The sequence below is a fragment of the Rattus rattus genome, chromosome 14 (genome assembly GCF_011064425.1).
Source record: "Rattus rattus isolate New Zealand chromosome 14, Rrattus_CSIRO_v1, whole genome shotgun sequence".
Classification (NCBI taxonomy): domain Eukaryota; kingdom Metazoa; phylum Chordata; class Mammalia; order Rodentia; family Muridae; genus Rattus; species Rattus rattus.
In genome coordinates, this window is record NC_046167.1 from 44,451,387 (window position 1) to 44,466,449 (window position 15,063).

The following is a 15,063-nucleotide window of genomic DNA, read 5'->3' on the forward strand; positions in this document are numbered from 1 at the left end:
TTACAACAGGACAGAATGCCATTATACTTTTCAGCTGCTATGGATAAGGTGTTCTGGTGACTCCCTCAGACTTTTCTGTAATATTTCCTGACATGACTCACTTCAGAGATTGTGTTCTGAGTAATATTTAAAATAAAAGACATAGGTGGATAAAACCTGGAACCTGGAGATTAAGGGTTTAATTAATTACTCCATCCCATTTAAACTAGCCTTTTCTTTAACTTGTGGAAAAAATTTAAAAATACATTTAAACCCAAGTATATTTTATTATTTTATTGTGTAGCTTGTGTTTCTGAGAGTAGACTGATAATGAATGGAGAGTAGTTAAAATAAATCATAACATTCTTATTAAAAGTTCACTGGTAATGACTCATACTGTAAGTCCTAGAACAAATGTGCTATCCAGAAAGTTCTTAGTGGGGGAACTGGAAGATGAAGGGAGGAAGAAGTTCTTGGGAGAACTCACCTGCACTCAGAACACTGCCAGGTGCTGGCAGACAGCAAAGTAGTTTTCTCACATCCCATCCCCTACATAGACTTCTTTAGGCAATCATGATTGCTATGGCTGTGCAGAACTGCTACAAAGTGATCAGTGGGGCCTTCACTGGGGAGATCAGCCCTGGCATGATCAAACAGACTTAAGAGCCACATAGTAGTGCTGGGTAGTGCTGGAACACTTGGAGATAAGGTGCATCTTTGGGGGCCAAATGGTAGAAAGTAGTCTATGCCCAGAGACTTGGGGTGATGCTCTGTATTGGGGAGAAGCTAGATGAAAGGGAAGCTGGCATCACCAAGACAGTTGTTTTCGAGCAAACCTAGTTCACCACAGATAATATTAAAGGCTGGAACAAAGTCATCATGACCTATGAACAGTATGGGCCATTGGTACTGGCAAGACTGCAACACCTCAAGAGCCCAGGAAGTATATGAGATGCTATGATTAAAATCCAATGTCTGATGTGGTAACTCAGAGCACCCACATCATTTCTGGAGGTTCTGTGACTGGAGCTACCTGCAAAGGACTGGCAAACTAGCCTGGTGTGGACAGCTTCCTCCTGGTGGTGCACCTCTCAAGCCTGAATTGGTAGATATCATTAATGACAAGCACAAAGCACCACCCTTCTCCTGTACTCACCTGCTAAGTCAGGACTAGATTACCCAGAGGCTTAGTAACTACTCTCACTAGTCACATGCTTCTGAAGATGTCATCTGCCCCATCTTGTGTCCTAATCAACATTGTACCTTCCTGGATCTCTTATAAGTCCCTATAATGATTGTGTCATCCTAATCCCCTCTGCTCCATGACAGGGTGTTGATAAGCCCAGTTTATGCCTTGATGTCTTGCTTGGAGTCTAGAAGTATCTCTATAGGCTTTGTTCCTGCCAAGTTTTCAGCTCACTGAATGCTGTGCAGATTTCTTTCCACGCTTTTCTGTTATTCTAATTGTTAAGGATATTCTATTGGGTCCTAGCAACCCTAGCAATATTCATTGGATCCAAGAGTGTGCTTCCACAGAGGGTCTTAGGCTGCTGAGCTACCATGGCACCACAAGTCCTTTTGAAACAATGTTGACTTGCTTCTGCTGTGTTGGTTGGCAATGTTGAGTGCCCAGAGCCAAGGGGAGGAGGGTTTCTGGCTTCTCTTGATAATCCTTCTGCTGCCCTGGATTTTATTCCAGTAGTTTAGTGTGTCTATTGCTTCTCTGATGGCTGATTTTCAGCTGTCTCTTAGGACTCTGAGACCCCAGCAGACCATGCTTGGGTCTTCAAAACCTTCAAAACCTTTGTATCTTTGACTACTCTGTTTTATATTGCTGGGGGCATGCTAGGTGAGCTGCATCATCAGCCCAATTCTTTGTATGGTTTTACCATCAATGCAAGTTTATCTTCAATGTGAGTTCAAAGTACATATTCCCTGCAGATGTGTTGGATTTTTTCTTAAGTGTTTTAAAATCTGTTTGTTAAGTATGATGACCAATGATTGATCAAAATTGACTCAACTCTTATGTATGCAAGTGCAAATGAATTCTCTGCCCTAGAGAATGTCTCAGTCTTTTCCAGCCTTTAGTACTCAATGGCAATATCCATGAATGATTTAGAAAGACAGCTTTTGTATTTGGAGAGCTGGATCAATGTTTCTCATGTACTTAGTACCCAAGGTGCAGAGGGTGGCCCTACTAAGTATCAGACTTTCTTTTGCTTGAGTTTCAGCTCTCAGCACAAAGTCCCCAGGTCAGCTTCAACATCACCAGGGGAACTTGTTCAAGTTATAAATTCTTGGGCCTTACCTGTTGAATCAGATACTCTAGGGGTGTATGAATTTTAACATATCTTTTTTTTTTCTTTTTTTCGGAGCTGGGGACCGAACCCAGGGCCTTGCGCTTGGTAGGCAAGCGCTCTACCACTGAGCTAAATCCCCAACCCGAATTTTAACATATCTTATAGGTGAACCTGATAGAGGATTCTCAGGGAGAATCATTTTTATTTTATAGTATGAGGGCACATTTGTGTATACATCTGTGTATAAATTGTAACCAGCCATGGACTCACTTCTAGAAGGCCCCTAGTTCTGAGCAAACACCTTGCCCAAGTGGAATGGTGGAAAGAATGCAAAGCCCAGTGGCCTTGGCTGTTGAGAGAAGAGGGTGAGGGGAAAGGGCTAACCTTTGATAACACTGGCTGCCTGTCTTTCCATCCCCTAGCAAATGTGCTGGCTGGAGATGAGAGAGAAGACAGAATTTGGGGTGCTAATCCTGTTTTCTGAGGTTGCTAGCTCTCTGAATAAGGCTCAGCTTAAAGAGTCCCTTCCTGTCTCTACTCATTGATATTGACATTTGTAGTGACACACAGCAGGAACTCTTAGAAACCTGCTCCTTGGAGAATCTCTAGCTAGACACTCCTGTGTATTGAGCTTTTGTAAGTTTCCTTTAAGATCTCTCTCAACCAGGGCAAAGCTTAGTTTCCTGCTTATTCATTCTGTCTATGACTTCCTAATGTGAGCTACAGTGAGCTGTACAGTTTCTTCTTCTTACCAGCATTGCTGGTCTGCAGCTCCTGGCGATTCTCCTGCTTCAGCATCCCAAGTGCTGGGATTACAATCATGAGCCACTGTGTCCAATTGGTTGTTTCCTTAACAATACACTCTGCACAGGACTAAGTTGTTCAGATTACTTAATTTATTAGTGTATGCTACTACCTGCCCATTTAGAAATGGGAACAATGGCGCTTTAAGAGCTAGCAAGTTATTGAAGTTCAAATAGCTGTTGGTATTGAGATCTAAGCAGTCTGTATTTAATACTCATTGTTGTTCTTTAAAGCTCTCATTTATTGAGTGATGATAGTGGGACTGAAGCCACCCATGCCTGTATGGTACATCTGTTAGATTTGCTTTTACACTTGGATCTTTCTAATTGTAATCCAAAGTACTTCCTGCTATTTCACTATTTCTATTTTTTTTTTTTGACACTCTGAGCTTAAAGCAACATCTTACCCATCCTAAGAAGCTGAAGATGGTCAACTCCTAGTAAAGATGGCAGCTGGGAGAACACTGTTTAGGCTCCATGTTTGGAACAAATGTACAGCATTTGGTACAGCAGCAATGGTGACTTATCGCCTTGGTGGAAGACAGAACACAAAGCAAGGAGCAGGGAAAGGCAATTCTAAGTAAATAAATGAACGTTCTTCAGCAAGGAAGAACAAGAGACAGCATCCTCATTATAAAGGGGCAGCTCATGATGGGAGATCAGAGGTGAGAAGTCTTGGGAGAACTAAGCAGGAAATACTTTAAATCAATGGACTCTGAGTTTTAGTGGGTGACTCATACCTCAGACTCTTCAGCTCATAAAGAAAAGACACCGAGAGAACAGAATCTGGCTGTCAGGTGTGTGCTTTCAGGGACGGTCTCCTGCGTCCCATCTCTATTACCACCTGCTGCTTTATTACCACCTCCTCTACTGAGTTTGTTCATCCTTGGGATTTCTATGCAATGTTTTTTGTCCTCTATTTGTCAGTGATTGACAGGGATGCTGGAATTCTTATGGGAGAGAACATCCAGTTGTGTTTGGGGGCACTGCAGGTCTTTGATAAGCAGCGGACATGTGCTGTAACGAAGCAGCACTTTGCCATCAGCAGTTGCAGGAGTAATCCTCATCAGACACCCCTCATAGGTCAACTCCTCAATTGCACATTTTAAGCAAAGGGCCCTACAGGGCACAAGAAAATGCTTTGAATGATTGTCTGTAATCTTCTTTTTAATGCTATGTTTTCCCCAGGATAACACCTAATTGCTTTGTAAATGGTCCTGGTTTCTGCCTTTGATGGCCTTGCATGGAAGGCAATTATAGCGTTCTTTTAATGTGTAAAATACTTTCTTAGGTCTATTTCTTTTGGTTTTTATTTATGCTCCCAGTCACAAAAGTGTAGCTTGCAGTTGTCACTTCTTGTCATCTACTGTCTGTTGAGGCATGTCCTTCATTCCTTGAGATTTTCCTGTTCTCTGAAGAAGTGGGGAGTTACTGGTTGACCGCAGGAGTTCCGCTCCTGCTGCTTGCTGGCAAGAAAGAGAGAGCGCTCATGTAATTGATGTAACTTTCAGGGCTCAGATCTGTGTCTGAAACTGAACACAGCCTTGGGTAGAGGATTTGGAAGTGATGGAGGCATGTTTCTTTCCCCCCTTAGGAAGACAAGGAATGTGCCAAAGTCACCTTCCTAGAAGCTATTACATCTTACTCGCTACCCAAATTTCAGAACTGTGGCAAAGCACCCCTTTTGCTCTTAGCAGCAGAATGCTTTGTAGTGGCTGAGTGGGCTTTGTGCTCCACATCTGTAAGCAGATCTTAGGCTAGGTTCTAAGACCCCAGAACTCCCACCCCTTCCAGCACCCTTGCTCCCTTCACCCCCTAGTTCCCTTAGCTAGACCCAAGCTTCCTTTCAAACTCTCCACACTCAGGTCTTAATTATTCCGACTGCTTTGGGTCTTCTCTCTGTGGGCCAATCTTTTAATTGTTTGAAGAGCTCATTAAATAAGGATTTTTTTTGGGGGGGGAGGGGAGGCCTTGTTTTTGTAATAAAAACAAATTTCTGGGATTATTTAAGACATATCATTTTACCTTTTCTAATAATGTAAAACAGTATATTCGCTTCTTCCCAGTCCTCTTTTTTCATGCTGAACTGCGAGGACTGAGGCTGTTTATGAATGTCAAAGAATGAAGTATAATCATTAGGTTACCCACACAGACACTATAGTATAAGAGATGTTTGTGTGTGCTTGTTTTCTTATCGTTTTTTCTTTTCTTTTATTGAAAGTAGACTTTTATCATACAGTGTATTCTGATTATCGTTTGCCGTCCCCTACGTCTCCTAATTCCTTCCCACCTCCCCTTCCATCTGGATCCACACCTTTAATTGTCTCCCCTTAGAAAACAAACAAGCATCTAACAAATAATAATGAAATAAGATAAATCAGAAACAAACTGGAATGTGACAAAACAAGCAAACAAGAAACAGAGCCAAAGATAAAGCTCAAGAAATACATGTAGACACAGAGCACACATGTTCATACACTCAGGAATCCCATGTGTATACTCAGACCTGTAAGGCAGAAAACAAGCAAACATGTTCTGATGTAGTATTATGAGACAAAGAACTTCTAGGGATGCCTTTGAACTCAGTTAGTCATCAACTATTGGACCTTATGGGGCCTACCCTTAAGAGAGGTTTGTTTCCCCAGTAAGATACCCTTGGAGAAAACTAATTTTTCATTTTGCAAGTGGCTGTCATTTGGAGATTGCTCTGGGTTAGGCATGGGGGCACATATCCACTTTTTCCTTTAGCTCCAGGATCATATCTGGTAAAGACCTGTGCAGGCCCATGCATGTGGCCTTAGTCTCTATGAGGTCACACACATGGGAACATATTCACACATACAAATACACACAGAGATACACACCTAAAGACATATATATGTATGTGACAGTCATAGGACAGCCTCAGGGGTTGTTGATCCTTACCTTGCACCTTGTCTGAGACAAGAAGAGGGCTCTTCAGCATGAGCACAATTATCTCTAATCGTTAGCTATGAAGCTGGCAGAAAGTACCTCCAGGATGTATGGAGAGAGAATCAGTTTGCCCTAGTGATGTGAAGACACTTGCCCAAGATTGACTAGCTAGATCAAAACAGAGTAAAACTAAGTAAACTGATCACTATCATCATTTAAAAAAAAAAAAAAACTGTCAACTAGAGGATGGGCATGATGATGTATCTTGCCTTTAAACCCAGAACTTAGGAGGAAGCAAGGTAGAATGATCTCTATGAGTTTGAAGCTAGCCTAGTCTACATAGTGAGTTCCAGGCAAGCCAGCAGTGTACAGTGAGACCTGGTCTCAAAAAAGATATGTAACATGTCATATCTTTAGTAAACTAGGGATATAGCTGAAGTGGGTATAGTACTGGTATAGCATTTCTGAAGCCTGAAGGTGAGTCCCTGAACGCATAAATAGGGAGTGGTAAAGCATTATCTGTAGTTGTTGTACTTGGCAAATGGGAGCAGGGGGGTAGGAAATTCAAGCCTTTGATGGTGTGAATTAAGAATGCCTCCTAGAAGCTCTTATGGTTGAATACTTGGTCTCCAGTTTGTGAAACTGTTTAGGAAGGATTAGGTGGTACAGCTTTGTTCGAGGATGTATGTCCTTGGGATTGTGGTTGGTCTTTGAGGTATCAAAAATTTATGTCATTCTCAGTTAACTTTCTCTCCTCCAACTTGATGATAAGGAAGTAAGCTCCCAGTTACTACCCAGCACCATGATATGATGCCCATAAACTGTATCCCTCTGAAACTGAAGCCCCAATGAACTCATTCTTCTATAAGTTGCCTTAGCCATAGTGTCTCTTCACAGCAATAAAAAGTAACTAGAACAAAAGCTCTCCATATACAGTGAGTTCTAAGCCAGCCTGAGAATGAGGTTTCTTCCCTCCCTGAGAATCTACAGGCAGCTCATGGCTGCCGAGGTAGAGAGAAATGTTAGTGTTAGTTGTAAAGGCACAGTTAAAGTGTCAGAGCTTCTACAAACGACCTCTTACCTTTGTTCTCCTAAGTGATCCAAATGAAATGCATGGGTCACAAACAGACAGAGACATGAAATGGAAGGATACTACTGGGGATGAGGAAAGGGATCGACACAAGTAGGGGGATCAAGAGAGGTAATGGTGTGAGTATGATCAAGCTGTATAACACAGATGCATGGAATGTCAAGGGGAAAAGCCTTATTATTATATATAATTAATACCTGCTCATAAAATACAATAAATAATAACATACGGGCTAGCATGACACCATAGGTCACAGATGAATTAAACAGAGGTCTGTGCCTTATTTTTAACATGGCATCAATTAGATGATACGTCAGACTTTCTTCTCCTCCCTGGATCTCTCAAAAACACTCTGGACAGTCTTGGGTGTGATATATCTGTGTTTCATTCTTATCCTCATCATTATGCCTTTGTGATGTGTCCCTGATCTCAAATTCACTTTCACTATTTCTTGTCAACTAGGTGCAGTATTTAACATTTATTTACACTTATCTGCATTTTCCGTCTTCTGAGTCACACAGAGTACATAATAATGTAAACCCTCCATGGCAGTTTGATATTGGTCACTGTGAGAACTTACTGGGCTGTATCTCCCTCCTCTGGTTTAATATAGTCTGCAGATCTTGCTTGCCACAAAAAGTCATTTGTATACATCATTAAAATATGAGGTCCCTGCAATCCTGTAATACTGATTCTTGCCTTTTTCTTTTCCTTTTTTTCTTTTCTTTTCCTTTCTCTTCTTTATCTCCCCCACCCCCTTTTCTTTTTTGTTTGTCTCTGGGAAGCAGCATTTATAGAGCAAGCCCCAGCATGTTCCAAGTGTCTAATCCAGCTTTTATACACTTTTAATATTTTCAGCACTTACTGCTTTGCTGAGCAACTCTGTTGTGCTCCTTTTAGTAAAAAGTTCTTATCAGTAATTTCACTAAAACACATCAATGGCAATTGATAACGGAGGAACATCTTTCCCATTTGAAGACAGATCTGAACACGTTGTCATCACAAACCTGGGTGCTCTCTGGTCTCCTCTTGAATGTTGGATAGAAAATGTGTCTGATTAAAGTATACTGTACTAGACATCGAATGCTGGTTTTTTTTAGTGCTGTGAAGCTGTTAGCTATAGGCTGATTGCATGGTGACCCAGAGAGGATTAACTCTCAGAGACAGCTGGCAAATTGGTTCCTAGACTCTCAGTGCACAACTATGGGAGATTCTCTAGTGTTTGAAATTTCTTGCTATTTATCGACCAAGAGTATTTAACAATTAAAACCAATGGGGTTGTTTTCATTTTGAAGCAAAACAGTCTATGAGAAGCTGTTTGTAGGCACGACTCCTACCCTCCCAGTGTTTCTATATCTCTTAAACCTCTGTCACCATTTGGGATGTTTAATGATATCACATGTCTGTCATTTCACAGTTGGGTAAGGAGTTTTAAAATGGTAACATTCTAGCCTGTGTTTCAAGGGTGAAATCTTCTTATGTTTATTTTATTTATTTCAGTATGTGTGTTAAAGCTCAAGTGGTATAAGGTGTGGCAGTCAGAGGGAAACTGGCAGGAGTTGATTCTCTTCTTCCACATTGTGGGTTCCAGGAATGAGTTCAGATCATCAGACTTGGGGATAAGCATCCTTGCTTACTGAGATATTTCATAGGCTCTATTTTTTCTATTTAATAAGTCATCAAAGGGCAGCAAAGTGCTATAAAAACTCAAATGCCTCTTTTTGTGTGACCATCCTACCCTGTATCTAACTAGAACAAATGGTATGTGTCACCTAATAGAAACTATATATAATCCTCCAAATGGATGAATGGATTGCTGAATGAACGAAGGCATCGAATCAGTTTCTACACAGTTCTAGTGGATATAAAATTTAAGATTTAAGAATCTGCAAAATATATTTTGATAATAATAATTTTCTGTGAAAAAGAAGTGTGTTTCAAATTTCAGGAGGAAAAGTATAGCAAGAAAACAGGACATCAAGCATCATGGTGGAAGAGACTGGGGATGGAAAGAACTGGGGTACTGCTTTGGGGACACATCCAGCAATCTGATTGTAAGTGACTTCCAAAAGGTGTCTGCCATTATCCTTGGGTTATTAATTCATGGCCTAGTTTACTCTCCCTATAGGTCTAGTTCTGGGAGCATGTTCTGGCTTAAATATTCACAAGCCTCAGAAGTCTGGTTTATGATGTTTTCCTTCAATACCTCAGACTCAAAGTCTATGAAGTAGTCTTTGACTTTACTATGGCTTATCAATCAATAGAATGTGGAACTCAAGTGAACAATTCAAATTCTATAGAAAGTCCTGAAATATGGGGCTTGGGGATTTGTTAAAATTTGGGGGAGCTGGGAGATGCAGATGGTGAAAGGAAACTTAGAGGTGCCCAGGGGATCACTCAGGAAGTAGGGGTATTTCTTACTGTCCTGGTTTCAGGGAAAGCCAGGAGGACAATGTTTCAGGGTCTCCCGATTATTTTCTGCTTCACAGAGACCTGAGCCTTTGTGAAGGGGTAGCTAAAGAAAAAAATGAAATCAGAAACATTTGCAGCAGGAAAGAATTAAGGTCCAGATAAGTTTGGGGATCACTGAATATGGCCCCTCCAACTGTACAGGGGATGTTGACTCTTGGGCAAGTTGAGGCTAGAGAAAAATTAGTACTATTATTTATCAAGCTCAATGTGTTATGTCATTTTTAATAAATTGTTTTATCTAAACCATATATTATTTAAGTTTGGAAAAGCATTATTTGTATAAGCCTATAAATGAGATCTAATAAGTTTGGGGAAAATGTATAACTGTCTTAATTGAAGTTGTGAAAAGGCTCATATTTTAAAATGGTTCAAATGAGCTCAGAGTGGACCATCCTTGTTTCTTCCAGAGCAGATTCTGATGGTCAGATCTCCTCTCTTTGACCAGTAGGAGCCTCCTTATTTCCTTGGCTGGATATGTTCTCAGTTGAAATTCTCTATTTCTGAATGCAGTTCAAGTGAGGTCTGATGATACTTACTCCAAACAACCTTTCCATCCCTCACAAGTCCTGTTTTTCTATACAAAGAGTGATCTCCTGCCTGCTATTCCCTGACTCTTGGCTCCTTTCTGTGATTCCCGTGTTTGCCCTCCTGCTCTGGAGACTGTGAATTTCTGTGTTTTCACATCCAGGTCAAGCTAATTGTTGAGAAATTGTTCTTCAGTGTGGACCCATTGGACCCTCGTTTCTGACTGGAAAGCTCAACAAAGAGCAAGGGTTTTGCTGAGGTTTTAAAGCAGTCTAAAAGACAGTGGGGGCATGTGATCTATGTTTCACTTCACTTGCCCAGGTAAGTCCTGTCACTGTCTAGCCATGACCTCTTACTCTCTCGAAGTCTCTGCCAGTGCAGGAAAGGAGAGAGCCTCCTGTCAAACATGAACTTACTGATGATTATGGATCAGTAGTTTACTCCTCCACTTTCTATATCTTAACTGGATCAGTACTAATATAATAGTAATTATGAAAAGTGAATTAAATATATTACTGACCAATTCTATATCACTAATACTGATATTGAATTGGAGAATTTACCACATTCTCAAAACTGCCCATCACTAGCTTAGGACTCCAGAAGCATCGCAGATAGCTGTTAGAGAAAGATGTCACGTGCGCGTGTGTAGAAAACCCACAGATGACTTGAGGAACATGGGATACTGTCTTGTAGATTGATGTGTCTTGACTGAGATGCCTCTGGGTTCTGGCTGTGAGTAAGTTCTAGAATCAGTATAATGTGACACCTTTGCCTGTCCTTGCAGCTTCACTTTGATGCTGTGGTAAAGGGGATAGCCATTTTATTGTCACAAGAGTTTGACTGAATTACTAGTAGATCTGGGGCAGGACACTCAGAGTTCTTATTGCAAACATGCTGTTCAGGGAGGCTGATGTTGTTTTTCTAGTACCACACTTTGACTGAAGGCTCCAGGCTAGAGCAGGCAGGTTTGGTGCTGTGTTAATGTCCTTTGTCTGAACCTGACTTACATTTGAGGAAAAATAGATGTGGATGTTTGATGAGGGACCAGCAGTGCCCTCTTCCCTTACTGAGCTCTTTGTGTAAGCATTTGTTTATTGGCATATAAAATTATATAATAGTAATTATGTCCAACATGCTGTATTGTAATATTCATGAAATGCAGGCTGACTACGTTAAGGTAATATGCACACTGCCTCATGGAGTTATTTCATTTTGCGACTACTCAAATCTTTTAGCAATTTTCAAGAATATATTGAAACTAATTTTTTATCATGTATGAGCTTTTTAAATATGTTTTCAAATTTGGTTTGTAAATATTAAGTTCACATCTGTGTTCATGGAAATTGTCCCATGACTTTCTTTCTTTCTTTCTTTCTTTCTTTCTTTCTTTCTTTCTTTCTTTCTTTCTTCCTTCCTTCCTTCCTTCCTTCCTTCCTTCTTTTTTCTTTCTTTCTTTCAGGCAACATTGGCATCATAAAATGAGTTTGATGATATCCTTTCCTTTCTGTTTATGGAGCAATCTGAGGAAGTTTGGTGTCAGTTAATCCTTGAAGGGCTGATGGAATTCAGTGGTAAAGTACACAGCTCTCTGGTTTCCTTAGTTGAGAAATTTTCATTGCTGCCTCAATTTTACTGTTCATCATTGACCTGGTTATCATCGCGATTTAACTTTGGCACCTCATATGTGCCTACCAATTTATTAATTTATCCTAGTCTTTTTTAAAATTTCTTGGAATACGCGTTTTTTCAGAATGCTATAACAGTTCTCTGGGTTTCATTAGCATCTGCTGTAATGTCTCTCTTTTCATCTATAATTGTATTGTATTGTTCAGGTCTTCTATTTTAGATACTATGTTAAGGAATTTTGTATCTTCATCAGAAAAACTTATAATTTCAGAATGGCCTATAATTTTCTTTCCTGGTAATGTCTTTGTTTGACTTTTCTATCAGTGTATGGATAATGAATTGGTTTGGTCCCCATAGATTCATGTTTTTGAATGCTTGGCCCACAGGTAGTGACACTATTAGGAGGTGTGTCCCTGTTGAAATAGGTGTGGCCTTGTTGGGAGAAGTGTGTCACAGTGGGGGTGGGCTTTGAAACCCCTTTCCTAGCTTCCTAGAAGCTATCATGGAAGTCTATCCTGGTTGCCTTCAGATCAAGATGCAGACCTTCAGCTCCTTCTTTAGTATCATATTGACCTGGATGCTGCCATGCTTCCTGCCATGATGATAATGGACTGAAACTCTGAAACCAGAAGTCAGCCCCAATTAAATGTACTTTATAAGAGTTATCTTGGTCATGGTGCCTCTTCACATCAATGAAATCCTAACTAAGACAGATAACCTTACAAAATGATGTCCTAAGTATTTGCATTGGGCTAAATAAAATATGTATCAGATCTAGAAACTTATATCAGAATATTAGTATCCCTAGAGTGGTAAACATGGTGGGTATTATTATAATCATTGAAATTAATCACTGAGTCATGTGCTGGGCAGTGAACATGACACAAACTAGAGTTACTAGGGAAGAAGGTACTTGGCCTGTGTTTAAGTCTCTGATGAGCTGTGACAGGGAAATAAAATAAATAAAGCTTTTCCTTTTCCTCCCCAAGCTTATTTTGGCTAGTGTTTCATTTTAGAGAGGGTAAGAAAATACAGATTGTTTATGGAATTAAACTGTAGACAATATAACTCTGAGAAACAGTAAATATAATCTTTTAATTATGATAGAAAAAGTGGATGTTTTCTGGAAATTTCATATTCTGTTACTAAAAGTATAAACTAGGTAATTAGACATTATTTTGGAACCTTCTCTTTGGCATGTATATATGTGACTTTGTGGTCTGCTAGTCTATGTTAAAGGGGTTCTTGTGCCTTGCATAAACCAAAGATTGTATAATATTCCAGATCTAAAATATCTACTCATGGTTATTTTTGCTTTTACAAGAGAAGTATGGCACTTGAAAGGAAGTATGATGGGTAAATTAGCTGGTAAACTGATCTTATGAGAAAATTCAAGTGGACTAATTTAGATAAAAGCACCAATGAAAATAAAATTTTAGTTGATTTTGTAATAAAAAGGAAACTCATCTGCATCATCTAGTATCCTAAATAATTACCAGCTTCATTTCTTTGTGACCTGTGTTTTATTCTTAACTCAGTCTAACTGGCTTCACATAGCTCAGAGCAAGCTAGAAAGTTGACACTAGAAGTGTCTGACATCAACAGTGATGAAATTACCTTGCTTTTTGTCCTAGCACATGGTATTATGAGGGATGGTTTCTTATTGTCTATTCCTAGTTATCTTATTCTGTCTCTAGTGTTTAATTTCTATGATTATTATGTTGTCACATATGAAGTTATACAACAGTACATGGCATATGGCAGAAAAACTACTTATTTAATGGATGAAAATGCTGGAAAAGATATGTAGGTGCTATTCCAGTAATTTCTAGGACTATAATATTGCACCAGTATTTTGGAACCTGTAGAGTTTTATGAGTTAATAGAATTTCTGTACCAGAAAAGATTGTTTCATGTATGATCTAATTTAGAATCAGTTTCCTTTCCCTCCCCACCAAAAAGCATAATATCAATAACAACAAAATTAGACCCAAACAAAGGCAGAAACAAAAACAAAATAAAAACAGGAACAAAAACAAAAACAGAAACAAAAAAGGACAAAAGCCAAAGTAGAAACAAAACCAAAACCCAGCTCCCCAGGAAAGTTCCATATGTGTGTGTGTGTGTGTGTGTGTGTGTGTGTGTGTGTGTGTGTGTATGTGTATGCAAGTTCATGTGTGTCAGTTGGTCATACACTATCACACAGTGGAGGGAAACTTTTAGTATTGGCCTTTGCTAGCTGCCTTATTTGAAACAGGCTATCTTGTTTAACGTTATGTATGGCAGGACAGCTGGATAAGGAGCTTCTCAGCATTTTTCTATCTTCTTCTTTTGCTTCAATGTAGGCATTAAAGCTGCACACTGTTACTCACAGCTACACTTGGATTCTGGGCATTCTTACTCAGATTCTCATCTTGTGTTTGCTTAGAAAACACTTTACCCAGTGGGCAATCTCCCAGGCTTTGAACTCATAGTTTGGCATTGCTCATCATGTATAGGGGGATTTTTTATTAATTTATGTCTCAGCAAAGACACTGGATATAAGCACCACCTAGTTTCTTACATCATAGGCAATTGTGGCATTGGGGTGAGGGTGCTGGGATGCACAGCCCCCTTGTCCAGTCTCTTCCTTATCTTGGTCATTCTTAAGTGTTGTGACACTTCCTTGGTTTGTTGTTGCAGGAGGATACTGTCGGGTGGCATCTTCAGATCCCCCTGTGATGAAGGAAAGGATGGGGATGAGCATTGGGAGTTAGAATCTCCCTTTCAATCGGACCTCACATGGATCTTCTGAGGCTCTCTGTGCTAGTACTAAAGCTGTGTGATTTGTGGGAGGAGAGCCCTGTCCCTGTCCCTACAACAGTCTAATGTGGGAGGTGGTTTTGACCATTACATAGAAAATGAACTGAGGGCTTAGCAATGCTTCCTTGGAGAGGTTTAAAGAATGTTTTAATGTGATTTTTGTTTTCAAATTTGCTAAACCATTCTTGGATCGAGTTAGTTACCTAAGAAAAGTAGATTTGTCTGTTCTTCAACTGCTTCCCCCAGTGTGAGGGAAGAGGAACATCTGCTAAGTGCAACCTCTTCTTAGGCAGTCCATGAAGTCAAAACTGTTTTTAAAACAGTTAACATAAAAGTACCAAGACATCTCAAATTGTCTCAGCAAATATGAAATTTTTTAATGGCTGCAAGGCATTCAGTATTTGTCCCATACTGAAGGCAGAAACTAGACCATCTGCCTTTGTGTTCGTGAGCTCTGCATTTGCAGACTCAGTCAAGTTTGGGTGGGAAATAAAATGAAAAGGTGAGCATAACCGGGAGGCTGAGGCCAGGGAATTGCAATGAGTTAATA

At 39.9% G+C, this 15,063-nt stretch overlaps 1 pseudogene; it reads left to right on the forward strand.

Annotated features, from left to right (window-relative positions):
* The first annotated feature begins 365 nt into the window (after nucleotides 1–365).
* Nucleotides 366–1,153, forward strand: LOC116883212 (annotated as a pseudogene).
* Nucleotides 1,154–15,063: the final 13,910 nt, after the last annotated feature.